The sequence below is a fragment of the Sorex araneus genome, chromosome 2 (genome assembly GCF_027595985.1).
Source record: "Sorex araneus isolate mSorAra2 chromosome 2, mSorAra2.pri, whole genome shotgun sequence".
Classification (NCBI taxonomy): domain Eukaryota; kingdom Metazoa; phylum Chordata; class Mammalia; order Eulipotyphla; family Soricidae; genus Sorex; species Sorex araneus.
The window spans coordinates 345,260,528-345,278,517 of NC_073303.1; the positions used below are offsets into that span (position 1 = coordinate 345,260,528).

Consider the following 17,990-nt stretch of genomic DNA (forward strand, 5'->3'; position numbering starts at 1 on the left):
AAGTCTCCTTGAAAGTTATCTCAAGGAGGTAACTTTTAAATCCTACTTTTAAAATGAAACACAAAGGCATGTGTGTAAAAACACAAAAAAAGAGGGGCCAGTGGGGCTCTATCTCTCCCACTGCCCGAGTTCGGTAGTCTCACGCCGCTTCCCCACCCCGGGGAGGTTGATGGTGATGATGAGGCAGGTGAAGGAAGGAAGAAGGCCAAACTGATTGCTCGATCAGTTTATTTCGTTCTCTCTCTGCTTCTCTCCCGATTCTCGATCTCTCTCTGGATCTTCCTCTATCCGCCTTTCTGCCCCGCTCGCTCTCACTTCTTTCACATTGTGCTCTGCTTATGTGTGTGCCACTGTGCTCTCCCGTGTCGTCTGTCTCTCCCGTGTCGTCTGTCTCTCAGGAGATCCACTCAAGGGTGTGATTCCAAACAAGGGTGTGTCAGAGTGTGAGCTAGTAATCTACTTAAATAGTTATAGTAAATCTACTTCTAATATTTCTAGCAATGTCATTCTGTATGAGCACAGTAAGATATAACCTTAAAGTTTGGTTCTTCCTGAGGACATTCACTATATATTCCAGACCACAATCCTCAGGCCAGGTTAGTCTTCCTAACCCCAGCAGGGTCCTAATCTCGTCGTTACCTTTGGATCATGACAGCATTTGTCCATGACCATGCTCTCAACTTATAGTTGAGTCTTGTGGCACTTTGGCCTGGCCCATTTCGATGCCAGGTTAGCTCAGAGCTTGCCCTGGGTCCATTCCATCCCTCAGTCCCTCGTCGGGACCTTGCTCTTGGGGTGCTAGGAATTAAGGGCAACTGAGTTGAAGCAGATGCCCAGGAGTAAATATTATTGGAGTCAATCAACTCCCAAGTTACAAACATAATATTAACTGTCTTCCTGTGTCCATACAGAAAGGACATTGCTCTAAGGTAAACTAAGTTCCCTGTGGCAAGGCTAAAAGGACAAACCCCATGTTCTCCTACATCTCCCCATTTTCTTACAAAACTACAAAAACTTTGAATTAGAGGCACAATTCCAAGTCACAAGACCGTCTTAATAGTTATACTAAGATTTCAGTCCAACCCTGGACCCGGAGCAATGCTTGTAATAAAGTGTCCAATGTCCCGCACTGTCCAAGGGATGATGAGAATCACTTTTTCGCGTTTTGACATCATGTGTCTCGATGAGGTTTGAAGAACTTTTCAGCAACGGTAGTAGTCCCATCATTAAGTCTCTGGAGAACTTTAATCAGAAGTCTAACAAATTGTCAAACAGTCTTATAAAGACTGCTTCCCCATTCTGGCCTGCAGCTGCCACCAACAGACACATGAAGGAAGGGAACAGGGCTGCCAGGCTGGTTGGTGATCAGTTGCAGTTTATTCCAGTCTCGTCTCCTGCTGCCTCCTTCCGATTTCTCCTACTCCTGTATTGCTGCTCCTTGTGCCCACTCTTACAGTCTTATAGCCCCAAATCATGAGGGATTAGGGTAGCAATTACACATAGATGTGGTTGTACAATCAACAGATGTCAAGTCCTGTCCTCAGGGGAAGCTTCTAAGACAAATTCTCATAGAGCAAGGTGATCCGCCTAAGGGTGAAATACCATCTAGGGGTGCATTTCTCCTTTTCTTAGTCCAATAACTGTTTCAACATTCGTCTTAATTCTACTTTAATAATATTAGTCATTTTGTATGAACAGTTAAGAGATACATTAAGCTTATAGGGTGACTAATGGGGACATCTCACTACACATCCCAGACCGCAGTCCTCGGGCCAGATTAGTCCTTCCTAATCCCAGCAGGGTTCTTATCCAGTTGTTTCTCTTTGGATCATGATAGGATTTGTCCATGACCGTGCTCTTAACTTATAGTTAAGTATTAGGGTGCTTGGCCTGTTCCATTTTGATGCCAGGGTATCTCACAGCTTGTCCTGAGTCCATCCAGTCCTAATCCCAACAGACCCTACTGTTGGGGTGCTAGGAACTAAGGGCAACTGAGGCTAAGTCAAGTAAATATGACAGATGCCCAGGAATAGATGTTATTCAGAGTCAATTAAGTCCAAGTTACAAAAGCATAGCATTAACGGTCTTCCTGTGTCTTTAAGGACATAGCTCTGAAGTAAACTATGCAAAGAACATAAGGAAAGGAGAAAATGCAAATACAAAATCCAGAGTCCTTAGAAGGATCTGACCTTACAAACCACAGAGTCTGATTTGGGGATATAAGTTATTAACCGATAGGGGAAGCAAAGCATGAAGAGGTTAAAGGTAAACAGTGAAATGGGGGTGCCTTGGGAGCATTGTATGTATAATAAACCTAAGCTCCCTGCAGCAAGGGAGAAAGAACAAACCAATATTATCCTTCAATCCTGTGTTTATCCTGGCTTATTTCAGAGCAGATATAGAAAGAGCCCTGAAGCTGCATAATGGTATACATTGCTACTCAGAGTGTGATCCCTGAGCCCACAGCATCAGCACCACCTACATGTTTCTAGAAAGAATAATCACAGGTCCCACTGCACAAAATTTTGTAGGTGACAGTATTAATTTATAACATATTTTATTGTATTATAATCAGTTGCATTTTAATTAGAAAAGACAAAAATTAAACTATTCTGTGTATTAATGTTAGAAATTCAGGTAGGATGAATTGGTCAAATTTGAAAATGATACTATGAAATCAGGAGGTTGTAAAGCAAAAGATCCAGTTGACTGTCCTCTCTAATTCATCTCCTAATTTCACTCCAAAAAGACTTTCTCCAGTATGCCAGATAATTACATTTTGTCAGCTTAAATAACTGATGTCAAATGATATGTGCTATTAGCAAAATTTTTAATTCTAATTCATAATTTTCTGGAATCTTTTAATAAAAATAAACTTATGTTGCAGTTATTCTTGATTCTAATACTTTGCTTTCTTCAATTTTACCTCTAAGTCTTAGACTCCCTTTGAAGTAAGATAGAATATGTTAAAGTCCTGTCCTTCAAAAAATATGCCGATGTGAAGTCTTTACGCTGTTAACGAGACAAGCTATTAACTGCTATGGTAATCAACGTTCAATCACCATTTAATTTATATGTGTTCCTTTAGAAGTAGTTGTATAATGAGCAATGGAATAGTTAGAACTACAGCTTTTATTTCATGTTTATTTTTTTATAATATTTATAGGACTAGATTTCCCATCATTTCCTTCCGCCATGACCATGCTCTACATGAAAGTTATTTTTCTTTACAAAGTATTTCCAAGTCAGTACCTCTAGTATTCACAGGTGACTTAAAACAAATGGCTTTCAAACTCCACCTGCTCTCCAGAGCTGCACTCAATTGTCCCATTTTATTTCACTCCCCCCTCTCACTGCATTCACAGCATGGCAATGCAAATATAGATTATCTAAGAGCTCCTGGGGGACTGTTTTGCCGAGTTACCCTTAGAATCCCAGCACCTTGCTGTACCTGCGATATAATAGGAATATAACAAGGTACATAAGAGCTACAACTCAAGACTAAATCATCTAAATTTGAATCCTGGTCCTAACACAAACCTCAGTTCTTATTCCTAGTTTAGTACACCTTATAAGATTATTGGGGAATAAACAATGCATGTAACAGCACATGCTGCCCATTAGCTACATGTAAGTGACAACTACCACTTTTTTTTTAATAAATTTATTTATTTTTAATTAATGAATCACCATGAGGGTACAGTTACGGATTTATACACATCTGTGCTTATGCTTCCCCCATACAAAGTTCGGGAACCCATCCCTTCACCAGTGCCCATATTCCACCACCAGTAAACTCAGCATCCCTCCCACCCTCCCCAATCCCATCTCCCCCCCACCCCACCCTGTCACTGTGGCAGGGCATTCCCTTCTGTTCTCTCCCTCTAATTAGCTATTGTGGTTTGCAATAAAGGTGTTGAGTGGCCACTGTGCTCAGTCTCTAGCCCTCATTCAGCCCGCAACTCCCTTCTCCCACATGGCCTTCGACTACATTATAGTTGGTGATCCCTTCTCTGAGTTGCCCTTTCCCCAGAATGTGAGGCCAGCCTCCTAGCCATGGAGTCAACCTCCTGTAGTTGTTTCTACAATTCTTGGGTGTTAGTCTCCCACTCTGTTATTCTATATGTCATAGATGAGTGCAATCTTTCTATGTCTGTCTCTCTCTTTCTGACTCATTTCACTTAGCATGAAACTTTTCATGCCGATCCACTTAAATAAAAAATTTGTGACCTCCTTTTTTCTAACAGCTGCATAGTATTCCATTGTATAGATGTACCAAAGTTTCCTCAACCAGTCATCCGTTCTAGGGCAGTCGGGTTTTTTCCAGATTCTGGCTATTGTAAACAGTGCTGCGATGAACATACATGTGCAGGTGCCATTTCGATTATACTTTTTTGCCTCTGGGATATATTCCCAGCAGTGGTATTGCTGGGTCAAATGGGAGCTCAATTTCTAATTTTTTGAGAATCGTCCATATTGTTTTCCAGAAGGGCTGAACCAGTGGGCATTCCCACCAGCAGTGTAGAAGGGTCCCTTTCTCGCCACATCCTCTCCAACAGCGGTTGCTTTTGTTCTTTTGGATGTGCGCTAGTCTCTGTGGTGTGAGGTGGTATCTTGTGGTTGTTTTGATCTGCATCTCTCTGATGATTAGGGATGTAGAGCACTTTTTCATGTGCCTTTTGGCCATTTGTATTTCTTCTTTGGTAAAGTTTCTGTTCATTTCTTCGCCCCATTTTTTGATGGGGTTGGATGTTTTCTTGTAGAGTTCAACCAGTGCTTTATATACCATTGATATCAACCCCTTATCTGATGGGTATTGTGTAAATATCCTTTCCCATTCTGTAGATAGTCTTTGGATTCTGGTCACTGTATCTTTTGCGGTGCAAAAGCTTTTTAGTTTAATGTAGTCCCATTTGTTGATCTCTGTTTTTACTAGATTGCTTAGTTCTGTGTCACCTTTGAAGATACCTTTATCTTCAATATCGTGGAGGGTTTTGCCGACCTTGTCTTCAATGTACCTTATGGTTTGTGGTCGAATGTTGAGGTCTTTAATCCATTTTGATCTGAATTTTGTGCATGGTGTCAGGTCAAGGTCTAAACCCATTTTTTTGCATGTGGTTGTCCAGTTGTGCCAGCAGAGGCTTTCCTTGCTCCACTTCACATCTCTTGCTCCCTTATCAAAGATTAGATGATGATACATTTGGGGTTGTGTGTAAGGGTATTCCACCCTGTTCCATTGGTCTACGGCTCTGCCTTTGTTCCAGTACCATGCTGTTTTAATTGTTACTGCTTTGTACAACTACCACTTTTATTCATATGTTTTCAAAGAGTAAACAAATGAATAGAAACTTCATTTACAAGCACAGAACCAATAACACTACAAAGCGTGAGACGCAAAGCATAATAACCAAACTTTACAATGTGCCTGATAAGGAGGCAACTATAAGGTGAGGGTCACCTGGGGATATTGGTGAAGGGAATTTCACACTGGTGGTGGGGTTGGTGTTGGAGCATGGTATGCCTGAAACTTATGAACAACTTTGTAAATCATTAATTTTTAAAAACTAGAGATCAAGGGACTGGAGCAATAGCACAGCGGGTAGGGTGTTTGCCTTGCACGCGGTCAACCTGGGTTCAATTCCCACCATCCCATACGGTCCCCTGAGCACCGCCAGGGGTAATTCCAGTGTGCAGAGCCAGGAGTAACCCCTGTGCATCGCTTGTGTGTGACCCAAAAAAAAAAAAAAGATCAAAACTCTTCCTTCTTGCTTTAAAGGTAATATACAGGGCTGAAGAGATAACAAGAGTTAAGGTGCTTTTAAGCACATAGCCAACCCTGATTTGATCCCCCAGCACCACATATGGTCCCCTGGTCACCTCTAGGAGTGACCCCTGATTACAGAGCCAGGAGTAAACCCTGTGCACTGCCAAGTATGGTTTAGCACCACCTCCCCTATCATATAATTCAAAGAAATTTGCAGAGAAAGCCCAACATAAAAAATGTAGGATAGGTTCATAAGGAAAGAATGAGATTGGGACTCAAAACCCCAGGGTTTGGGCTTGCAAATCTGCCCTTCACCAGCTGTATGACCTACAAACAGGTTCCTTAGGTCTCATTTCTCTATTTGAACTGGATTAACAATCCCTTTTATTTGGTTTTAGGAAAGGGTTTTGTTGCTACTGAGGAGGAAAGCAGGGCCCACCAGAATACCCTTTTTTGTATCCCAATTTCTCCACACAGTCCAGAGACTGAAGAGAGATTCCCTAATCCTTGTTTATTCAATTGGATTAGACATCACATCCACTATGGAGGGGTGGGATTAGATATTGCATCATTACCTCCAAAGGTCAACTATAGCAGACAAAATCTTATTTCTTAGTATTTAATTTCCTTAAAGGTAGGAGTGGGATGACTAGGGAGAAGGTCTGAAAAGGTTCCTGTGGGCAGAAGGTAAGGGAGGTAATGAGGGGTAGGGAATTGATAAAACTGAATTAAGATTTGACTGCCACTTAATACCAATTTTTTTAAATTAAAATTGAATTAAATTTTTTTAATTTTAAAAATTAAAAAAAATTTATTAGTGAATCACTGAGGTACTGTTACATACTTACAAACGTTCGTGTTTGCATTTCAGTCACACAATGATTGGCCACCCATCCCTTCACCAGTGCCCATTCACCACCAATGATCCCAGTATCCCTCCAACCCCCCCCTCCGCCCCCTCCCCTCTCCCACCTCTGTGACAGGTCATTCTCTTTTGTTCTTTATCTCCTTTGGGGTATTGTGTTTTTTGTCCCTGACCACCTCCTGCCACAGCCACAATCATGCTTCAATCTCTCTCGTGTTATCCTTCCAACACTTTGACATTGCCATGTTCCTTCTGTGGATAGTCAGAATAATAGGACATGCTGCATTGTGTATTTACAAAATAAGATGTGTGGCACTCTCTCACCGCCTGTGTTTAGTGGTCAAGCAGCTTCCCCACCCCAGACAGCCAATGGCAATGGGCAGAAAAAGGAGGAAATGAGGGCCAGGCTGGTTGGTGATCAGTTGCAGTTTATTCCAATCTAGTCTCCCTACTTCCTGTTTCACCCAGTCTCATAGTCCTTCTCCCCCTCATCTCCTCCTGTCCCTCTTGCGACTCTCTCCATGTCCAGTCTCGCAGCCTTTGTATAGACCTCAACCTCCAAGCATTGGGGGTAGTAACTACACCTAGGTTAGATAGCACGATCAACATATGTAAAGCCCTTCCCTTCCTTCCTGGGGAGCTCTTCTAAGACAGATCTGTTAAAATTCTCCACCCGCTTGCTCAAGGGCTGTGTAATTCCCACCCACAGGGCTGTGTCAGCCCTTCACGTGCTCGCAAAGGATTACACGTGAAAGGATGTTCCCGGGCTCTCCTGGCGGCTCTCTTGCCCCCCCTCCCCCGAGTTCGGTGCTCTCGAGCTGCTTCTCCACCTGGGACAGATGTTGCCTTGGATGGTCGAAGGAAGAACAAGGGCCAAGCTGGTTGCTTATTAGTTGCTGTTTATTCAATCTCTTGTCTCTCCCAGCTCTCCAACCCTCTCTAACTGCATAATTCTTTCTTCGTGCTGTATTTGTCTCTCCCCACGCCCCCTCTCTCTGCTGTCTCTTTCAATCAATTAACCCATCAACCAACCATCAATTCATTTCTCCAGTCAACCAACAATCCAACAATCCCCCTTGCTCCCTGCAGCCGCTCTTTTTTTATTACTTTGTTTTTGGCATATGGAATATGCCACGGGTAGCTTGCCAGGCTAACAAGTCTCACAATGGAGATGTTACTGGTGCCCGTTCGAGCAAATCGATGAACAAGAAGATGACAGTGATTTTTTTTTTATTAGTGAATCACCGTGAGGAACAGTTAGAAACTTATGAACTTTCATGTTTGTATTTCAGTCATAGTGATCACTTACATCCCTCCACCAGTGCCCATTCTCCATCAATGTTCCCAGTATCTCTCTCACCACCCCACCCTGCCTCTGTGATAGGGCATTCCCTTTTGTTCTCTCTCCTTTTGGGTGTTGTAGTTTGCAATAGAAATGTTGAGTGGCCATCATGTTTGGTTTATAGTCTTACTTTTGGCATGCATCTTTCAACCCGAATGGGTGCTTCCAACATCCTCTACTTGGTGTTCCCTTCTCTATTTCAGCTGCCTTTTTCCCCAGCATGTGAAACCAGTTTCCAAGCTGTGGGGCAGACCTCCTGGTTCTTCTCTCTACTACTCAGGTGTTAGTCTCCCATTCTGCTACCTTATATTCCACAGATGAGTGCAATCTTTCTATGTCTGTCTCTTTCTGACTCATTTCACTTATTATACTTTCCATGTTGATCCACTTATATGCAAAGTTCATGACTTCATCTTTTCTAACAGCTGCATAGTATTCCATTGTGTAGATGTACCAAAGTTTCTTTAACCAGTCATCTGTTTTTGGGCACTCTGTTTTACCAGATTTTGGCTATTGTAAACAGTGTGCAGCCTCTCTATCCTCTCACCATGCCTCCCTAACCATGCCTCCCCATAGGAAGTGTGATCAAAAATGTTTTTCCAGACTTCTTGACCACCTGCAGCCCATAAGGGCAAAACAGCCATTAGGTGTATTTCTCTTCCCTTTAAACCTGCAACTTAATTAGCATCTTTAATTCTCCTAATATTTATCATTCTATATGGACACAGTAATACACTTTTAGGCTTGTAGGGTGACTTTCCTGAGGACATCTTACCACAAACTCAGACTACAGTGCTCAGACCGGACCAATCATTCTTAACCCCAACAGCGTCCAAATCCAAGAGTTATACTTTCGGATCATGACAGAATTTGTCCATGACCAAGCTCTTAACTTAGTTAAGCATTAGCGCACTTTGGCCAGGCCCATTTCAATGCCAGGGTAGCTCATAGCTCACCAGTTGCCCTGGGTCCATCCAATCCCTCATTGGGACCCGGCTTTTGGGGGATCTAGGAAGTAAGGGCAACTGAGGCTTAAGTCGAGAGAGCAGATGTCCCGGAGGTAATATTATCTGGAGTCAATCAACTCCCAAGACACAGGCTTGTCTTTTTAACTGTCCTGTATCCATACAAAAGGCAACTGCTCTGAAATAACTATGCAAAGGACATTAAGGAGAAGAGAAAGACAATATTTACAAGTCAGTCTGGTCAGGAGACAAAGGCAATTGACAGGTTGGGGGGGGGGGGGAGCAATCATCACACACAAGCTCCTAGCAGCCAGGGAGGAAGTGCAAGCAAGCATCATCCTACAGACCATCTCCTGCTAGGAGATCTATTCAGGGCGGAATTTCATCTAAGGACATTATTCTCCTTAGTCCATAAACAGTCATCTTAGATTTACTTCTTAATCTTTCTAGTCATCGTGTGTGGACACAGTAAGAGATATATTAAACTTATAGGGTGGCTCTCCTGGGGACATTTCACTGTAGATCCCAGACTACAGTCCTCAGGCCAGATTAGTTCTTCCTAACCCTAGTAGGGTCCTTGTGCAATCACTTCTCTTTGGGTCATGACAGAATTAGTCCACAACCATGCTCTTAACTTACAGGTTTCATGGCACTTGGCCTGTCCGGTTTTGATGCCAGGGTACCTCACAACTTTCCCTGGGGCCATCCAGTGCTTTTGTCAGGACCCTGATTTGGGGGTGCTAGAACTAAGGGCAACTGAGGCTAAGTAAATATGACAGATGCCCAGGAGTAAATAATATTTGGAGTCCGTTAACTCCCAAGTTACAAAAGCATAGCATTAACGGTGTTCCTGTGTCTATTTTTTTTTTTTTTGCTTTTTGGGTCACACCTGGCGATGCTCAGGGGTTACTCCTGACTCTGCACTCAGGAATCACCCCTGGCAGTGCTCAGAGGACCATATGGGATGCTGGGAATCGAACCCGGGTCGGCTGCATGCAAGGCAAACGCCCTACCCACTGGGCTATCGCTCCAGCCCCCAAGGTGTTCCTGTGTCTAAAGTAAACTATGCAAAGGATATAAGGTAAAGAGAAAAGCAGTCTTTCACTTACAAATACAAAATCCAGAGTCCTTAGAAGGATCTGACCTTACAAGTCAGATTTTAACAGGGTCTGATTTGAGGACATAGGCGATTTACCGATAGGGAAGCAGAGCACAGAGAAGAGGTTAAAGATAAACAGAAGAATGGGAGTGCCTCAGGAGCACTGTGATGGGTGTAACCCAATAAACCTAAGCTCCCTGTGGTAAGGGAAAGGACAAACCAATGTTTTCCTACAGTACATGAACCGCAAAGTTTTCATTTCCACCATGACATGAGCTCTAAATTTGAGCCCTGGGCTCTGAACATGAATTTGATGCTCCCTTCCAATTATTTTCCACTTTACAACAATTTCTCACCAATCTTATGAAGGAGTATTCCTTGACACTTCTATGCCAACTACTAGATTTTCAAGAATAGTTCTTTGAGATGGATAAAAGGACAAGTGGAAATAATCAAAAGCATTTCACAGATGTATAGTGCCTGGGGTATTTCTTACATGTAGTTTTGGAGGATGTTTAAAAGAATTTTTATACATTTAGCATGATGAATATGCTAATTCTAAAATAGAAAGGGCAAATCTTAAATTATTTTCATTCTGGTTCACATGAGAAGTAGCAGATGGATGTAGAAGGATTCTAAGACGGGGTGAGACTTGGCTTGTCTGAAAAGAACTGAATGTCTATTTTATTATAGCCATCACTTTAGACAGTTTCTGAGGATTATCTTTTATTTCTATAGAAGCCCAAATTATCTGACCATAAGAAGTTTATAACATTATTACCACTCATAATATATACCTCCGAAATCCTTTTTATAGGCCAGCTATAATTTTTCAAAAGCCCTTAAGTATATAAGATGGGTCCTTTGGTCATTTGCATTAAAGTGAGGAATGCCTTATACTAAACTCAAAATCCGAGAGTCAGTAATTTGACCTCCTGGACTTGCCAGATAATCTCATTTGGTTTCTGGTTTCCCTGGTGTGTGCTCAGCTCTGCTTCCTGGTAGTCATGCCTCTAAGTCCCTTGGGAGAGTTGAATGGACAGCCTCTGCCTCCCTGCATGGCTTCTGGAAAGGCCTTGAGCCCAACTAGAGCCACTAATTGAGGTGGTGCTTAGTGGAGGCAGGGCTCACTGAAGGCTGATATCAAGTAGCATCAGTTTAAGGATTTAACAAGTAGCCTGACCTTTTGTTAATGCGCACATGCTGCTTTCTTCCTAGAAAGCCATAGACCTCCCACACTTAAATGATGCAGAAATGGAGTGATTCAGTATTTCAGAGCAGTGTGTGTGATGGGGATGAGGCCTGGAGCTTGGAATTCAGGCTAGAGGTCATTCTGAGGATCCAAGGATTTAGCCAACTCCTGGGAGGAAACCCCGGGTTCGATAGTGTTCTCTTGAAAAAGCTGGGAGGAGATGGAGAGACAGTAATTCCGGTCTGCTTAGTAGGAGAACCTCGTAACTTTGGTTGATTAGAAGTCTGACTATAGAAGTAACATTGCAAAGAGTGATTTTAGGGGCACAGTTAGAAATATTTTTACAACCCTCTTTTGCCTCTGCTGTCTCTCATGTGCCCATGGTTTAACGGAAGCAGTTTTTGGAGGAGGGCTCCCAAGTTAGAACAGATGTTCTGCCTCTATGCCCCACATGTGAGAAGCAAGAGTTCTGGTTCTGTTCTAAGAAAGACAATTTGAACTTTCCAGGGGATGAGAGAAAAGGGACGATTGTCAAAACAGAATGTGCTTTAGCTGGGCCACTTAGATAAGCGGGAAGCAGAGGCAGCCCTTTGGGGGTTGCCAGAAAAGAATCCAACTCCCTTTGCTGCAACATTCCACTCTCCAGAGGAAAGTGGGAATCAGAAGCCAGGCAAACCTTCCACCCACCTTAGCCAGGTGTTCTTAAGGAACAAAGACCCAAAGATGACGTAATTGGAGAGTTGACCCACAATACGGAGTTGGAGAGGAAGAGCTTGAGGAGGAGAGGTATTAGGGGCCTTGGGTGATAGAGAGGAGTCCACTGGGGATGGGTGTGGTGTTGGAATTACACGCATGAGAAACCATTATTAATTGTAAAGTATAGATTAAGAAAATGGTCACGCAGTGCTTCTCACCCAGGATAGAGCTATAGGACTCGCTGTTTGAAAACAAAGGCAGGTTAAGAGTCTCTAAGACTGGCAAGGATTATCGCTCTTCTGATGTGAATATTCCCCCATACGATATGAAAGCCACAGCCTTGGATCTCTTTCTATACCTACAATTCCCGGGTTCTTAAATATTTCCACAAATTAAAACATTGACGGACAAAGATGCTCAGTTAGAAATAAGATTGTTGAAAGTAGAAGAGAAGGACTCCCAGCTGGGGAGGAACTCAGTGCAGGACTAAGCTCGTCTTTTTGGGGCTTTTTATTGTCTTTCTTTTAGTTTTTGAAACCATACTCAGCAGTGCTCAGGGGTTACTACTGGCATCAAAAAAGTGCTCGTTTTTTCATTTTGGACCACACCCAGCGATGTTCAGGGCTTACTCCTGACTCAATCCTCAGGAATCACTCTGGCAGTGCTCTGGGGACAGAATCCTGGTCTGCAGCTCATGAGGCAAGTGCCCTATCCTTTGTGCTATTGCTCCAGTCCCCTTTGTATATTTCTCCTCTTTTTTAATAGGAAAACTGGCTACCAAGAGTATCTCGCCTGCACAGCAGAGCCTGGCAAGCTATCCATGGCGTATTCAATATGCCAAAAACAGTAACAAGTCTATATGTTCATCGCAGCACTGTTTACAATAGCCAGAATCTGGAAAAAACCCGACTGCCCTAGAACAGATGACTGGCTGAAGAAACTTTGGTACATCTATACAATGGAATACTATGCAGCTGTTAGAAAAAAGGAGGTATGAATTTTGAATATAAGTGGATCGACATGGAAAGTATCATGCTAAGTGAAATGACTCAGAAAGAGAGAGACAGACATAGAAAGATTGCACTTATCTGTGGAATATAGAATAACAGTAGGAGACTAACACTGAAGAATAGTAGAACTAAGTACCAGGAGGTTGACTCCATGGTTTGGAGGCTGGCCTCACATTCTGGGGAGAGGGCAACTCAGAAGGGATCACCAAGTATAATGCGGTCGGAGGCCATGCAGGGGAAGGGTGATGCGGGCTGAATGTAGACTAGAGACTGAACACAGTGGCCACTCAACACCTCTACTGAGAACCACAACACCTAGTTAGAGAGAGAACAAAGGGGAATACCCTGCCACAGTGGCAGGGTGGGGTGGGGGTGGGGAGATGGGATTGGGGAGGGTAGGAAGGATGCTGGGTTTACCGGTGGTGGAGAATGGCCACTGGTGGAGGGAAGGGTTCTCGAACTTTGTATGAGGGAAACATGAGCACAAAAATGTAAAATCTGTAACTGTACCCTCACGGTGATTCACTAAAAATAAATTTTTTAAAATAAATAAATAAATAAATATGATTTTAAAAAAACAGTAACAAGTCTCACAATGGAGACGTTCCTGGTGCCCCCTCGAGCAAATCGAACAATGGGATGACAGTGATAGTGATACAGGAAAACTGGGCCTTTGTTATCAAAAGTCTCCGAGGATTCCCATTTATTTCCCACAGGTGTCTTGTTAATCTAGGCCGCATTTGTGTTGCTATGATTAACATCTTGCATTCCCACTTAAGCTTGTGGAAACTTATCTAAGACCTTTTAGGTTATATATTTCTCCTTACGCCCAAGGATTGCCCCATTATCACTTAGTCTCCTGTGAGCCCGAGGTCTGGGCAGAATTTAAGGTCTTAGAGCAGAATTTTAGGTCTAAGGTTACAGGTTTCAGTCTCAGAGCCCGGGAATTTGCAGGAGTGTTTAGGATGTGAAATGGGGGCAGCTAAAAATGGAGCGACTAACAGCATCCCTCAAAGGGAAACTGAGGCTTCCTTTTAGGCCCCCAAAGGTGGGCAGGAGACTGGCCCGGATCTCTTCAGCAGGAGCCCCCCCCCCCCCCCACCCGCATCTTCTTAGCTGAGGTTGCATCAGACAACCCTCTCCCCCTCGTTGCACCCGGGACAGATAGTGGAAACCAGAACCAGCTTTTCTGCTCTGTCCGGACCCCCTACTTCAGCGGCCCCCATACCTCCACCAGCCAGCCCTGCCGCACCCACCCTCCTGGTGTGCTCAAGGCTTCTGGATCTCGCTGTTACCCAGGAGACACGTCTGGGCCTCCCTGCTTTGTGCTTCTCAGGAAGGCGACCCCAAATTCCCCTGGTCCCTCTCGAACTTATTTCAAAGAGTGGAAGGAGAGTCTCCAAAGGAAGAGGCCAGCGCCGTGGGCAGGGAGAGGGAAAGGAAGAGAAAGAAAGTAAGAAGAGTTACTTGACATGAAGGTACCTGCTCTTTCTTTATCATTCTACCTACACCCAGGCAGAAAGCCGCCGCCACCCCCTCCCCCCCAAAATTCATCTTCCCAGTTGCTCAACCCCCACCGCGGCAGCGAACAGCAAAGCAGCCCTCGCCACTGCAAACAGCCAAGTGAGCGCACAGCAAGCTCCTTATATACCCACTCAAGCAATAAGCACAGACCAGGCGCACCTGGGGCCCTTCCTGCCCTGGCTCCGCCCACCCGCCCAGCTCTTGACTCATCTTTGGGTCATCATTGACCAACGCTGTGCTTTGACTAGGGTCCACCTGCAGACAGGCCTGGAGTAGTGCAGCTGATGCAATAAAATTATTAATTCCTCACGCATGCCTAGCCCTCCTTCCCAGAACTGATGCAAATAGCTTCTCCTGGGTGTAGGGTAGAAGGATCAAGAGAGAGCTGATACTTCCAAGTCAAGGCGTATTGACATGGTACCTGGGAAGTTGTAAACAAACTTGGCTGCACCGAGTCGACAGTCCGTGACGGGATTACGTGGTCCTGAAATGTCCATGACCCGTGGAAAACGGCCTTTAAAGCATGAGCTTTGCTCTTACAAAATATTCATAAAGATTGACACCTTTCGGTTCAAGCCGCACTTGTTGTATTCATAAAAGACATACACGTGTGGAATTTAAAGTTAATCACTTTCAGAAATTTATTTTTCTGGGGGTCCGGGAGCCTCACAGTTGAAAATCCATCTTCTTTGCCTTTTTATTTTCAAATTTTAAGAAGTGTGATTTTAAATACTGGATTTGAGGGGAGGGAAATCTTAAAGTTTGGTTTTAAAATACTTTATGATTTTCTATCAGTAGATGTTTGTTGTATATACCTGTTGTGTCTATAAACCCAGAGTGGTGTAAGAATTATCTTGTGCATAAAGGGGGTGCGAGGGGCTGGAGCGATAGTACAGCAGGTAGGTAAGGCGTTTGCCTTGCATGGCGCCTGACCCGGGTTCAATTCCCAGCATCTCATATGGTCCCCTGAGCACCGCCAGGAGTAATTTCTGAGTGCAAAGCGAGGAGTAATCCCTATGCATTGGAGGGTGTGACCAAAAAAAGCCTAAATAAATAAATAAATAAATAAATAAATAAATAAATAATAAAAATAAATAAAAATAAAGGGGGTACGAGTGGAAAAAGTTTAAGAAGGCCTGCAATAGAGTACACTTAAAACGGGATGGGGTTTGACATCCCTAATTTAGTGGGAACTCAGCTGCCTGCTTTCCCAGATCTTACAAACTTGGTGTTTGCAGGGCCCTGCTCGGGAGCCTGATGGTGGAAACGCATTTTTCAAAGGTTCCTAATTCCAATTGTTAAACTCTGAAAGGCCCTGGGTTCCGTTCCTGCCACTAAAAACGTGATTCGCCGGTAGAATAACTCACTCTATGAGGCAACAATATGATGTTCCAGGTTGGTCAATGATGCCCCAAAGATGGGTCAAGAGACAAGCGGGTGGATGGAACCAGGGCAGGAAGGGCCCCCGGTGCACGTGGTTTGTCCTTAACGGATGGAGGGCATCCTGTTAAGCAAAATAGATCTCAGGGAAAGGAACACATACCGGATGATTTCACATGTCTGTGGAATAGAGAGCAAATAAACAAGGGAATAGATAGTTTTGAACGATGACATTATAAGCTCAGATTACCAAGCAGTTTGGGGGTGGGGAACCCGTTTATTTTTTCATTTGTAAATAATATGACTTTGAGGAACCAATTGGGTAAAAGATGTAAAGTGACTGAATGGGATACTCAATAAATGATCTCATTCTTCTTCGAACTGATTCATTGCAGCTGTTGACAGAATAGCAATGGACTGTTGTCAGAGAATAGAAAAAGGCCAATTGTATACAAGCTAGCCTGAATTTTCTAAGGGCTAATTATCTGGTTTATAGATAAACTAAAAACCTTAAGCTCATGTTCTTACTTCCTAGCACGGTGGCCAATACTTTGCTTGGTAATGTAGCTACTGGCTATTAGTAGAACAAAGAGGGAAAATGACAATTTCATATTCAGTTAAAAATTCTGCTCCAGCAGGAAGAATGAAAATCTAGAAAAATAAACACATACATGAGAACATATTTTAAGTCTAATTTTAGTTTTACCAATATATTTAAAATATAGAGAGGCTGGAGCAATAGCACAGTGGGTAGGGCGTTTGCCTTGCATGAGGTCGACCCAGATTCGATTCCCAGCATCCCATATGGTCCCCTGAGCACCACCAGGAGTAATTCCTGAGTGCAGGGCCAGGAGTAACCCCTGTGCATCGCCAGATGTGACCCAAAAAGCAAAAATAAAATAAAATAAAATAAAAGGTAGAGATGTGTAATATCCCAACATTTCTGATTTAAATATTTAAATATGTGAAGAAATTCTACCTATTTTAACTGAAGAAAAAACAATTAGAATTGTCATCAGTTTACCTAAGTTGGCATATTGAAAGCAGTCACCTTAAATTCTCTTTTTTATTGTTGTCTGCTTTTGGGTTGTCACACCTGGTGATGCTCAGGGCTTACTTGTTTTTTTGGGGGGGCACACTTGGCAATGCTCGGGGGTTAATCCTGGCTCTGCACTCGAGAATAACACTAGGCGGTGCCAGGGAACCATTGAATGCTGGGGATATAACCCAGATGGGCCTCGTGAAAGGCAAGTGCCCCACCTGCTGTACTCTACACCCAGAGTTTACTCTTGTGTCTGTGCTCCGGGACCACTCCTCATAGAGATTAAGGGATCATATGCAGTGCTAAAAAGAGCCTCCGATCGTTGGGAAAGACGAGTAAGGAGAGGCTGCTAAAATCTCAGGGCTGGGATGAATGAAGACGTTACTGGCGCCCGCTTGAGTAAATCGATGAACAATGGGATGACAGTGATACAGTGATGACAGTGATATGATTGAACTTGGGTCAGCTGTAGCTCCTTGGCTCCTGTACTAGCTCTCTTACCCAGATTATCTTATTCTTTAGTAAACCAAACTGTATATACTATTTTGAGTTTCTTTACTAGTAGAAATCAAAAATCCCTCATCTTTCCTTTTATTCTCTCAACACCTAAAATTTTGTTCTTTGCTTTTTTATCCCATAGCATCTTCTCTTTTCCCTATAGGTAAAGGAATGCAAAGTGCTTTCTTCCTCCTTTCTATAATAAAAATATTTCTCTCAGCAACATCTCTAGAACTACGTTAGTATTAATTATGCGGTTGAATTACTACTGATAATATCTTCATTTATTTGCTTTTTTGGTTTTGGGACCATACCTTGAGATACTCAGGGGTTACTCCTGGCTCTGCACTCAGGAACAACTCCTAATAGTCTTTGGGGGACCCAGTGGGATGCCAGGGATCAAACCCAGGACCCACTGTACTATTACTTCAGCCCCCGACATTTTACTCTAATACAGTTGGTTTTGAACTAAGTAAATTCCAGAGATGTTTGTGAAACTATCATATGCAGCAAACACAGGAAAGCAATGAACAGGATGAAGACAGAGATACAAGTTGGATTGGGATGTTCCTAACTTGCCTCTTGGGGTGGTGAGAAGATAGTTAATGGCTCA

At 43.3% G+C, this 17,990-nt stretch overlaps 1 protein-coding gene across 1 annotated transcript in view; it reads left to right on the forward strand.

Moving 5' to 3' along the window:
- MAPRE2 (microtubule associated protein RP/EB family member 2) overlaps positions 1-17,990 on the forward strand; it is a 176,441-nt gene that overhangs the window by 18,651 nt on the left and 139,800 nt on the right. The gene's annotated exons all lie outside the window — the stretch shown is intronic.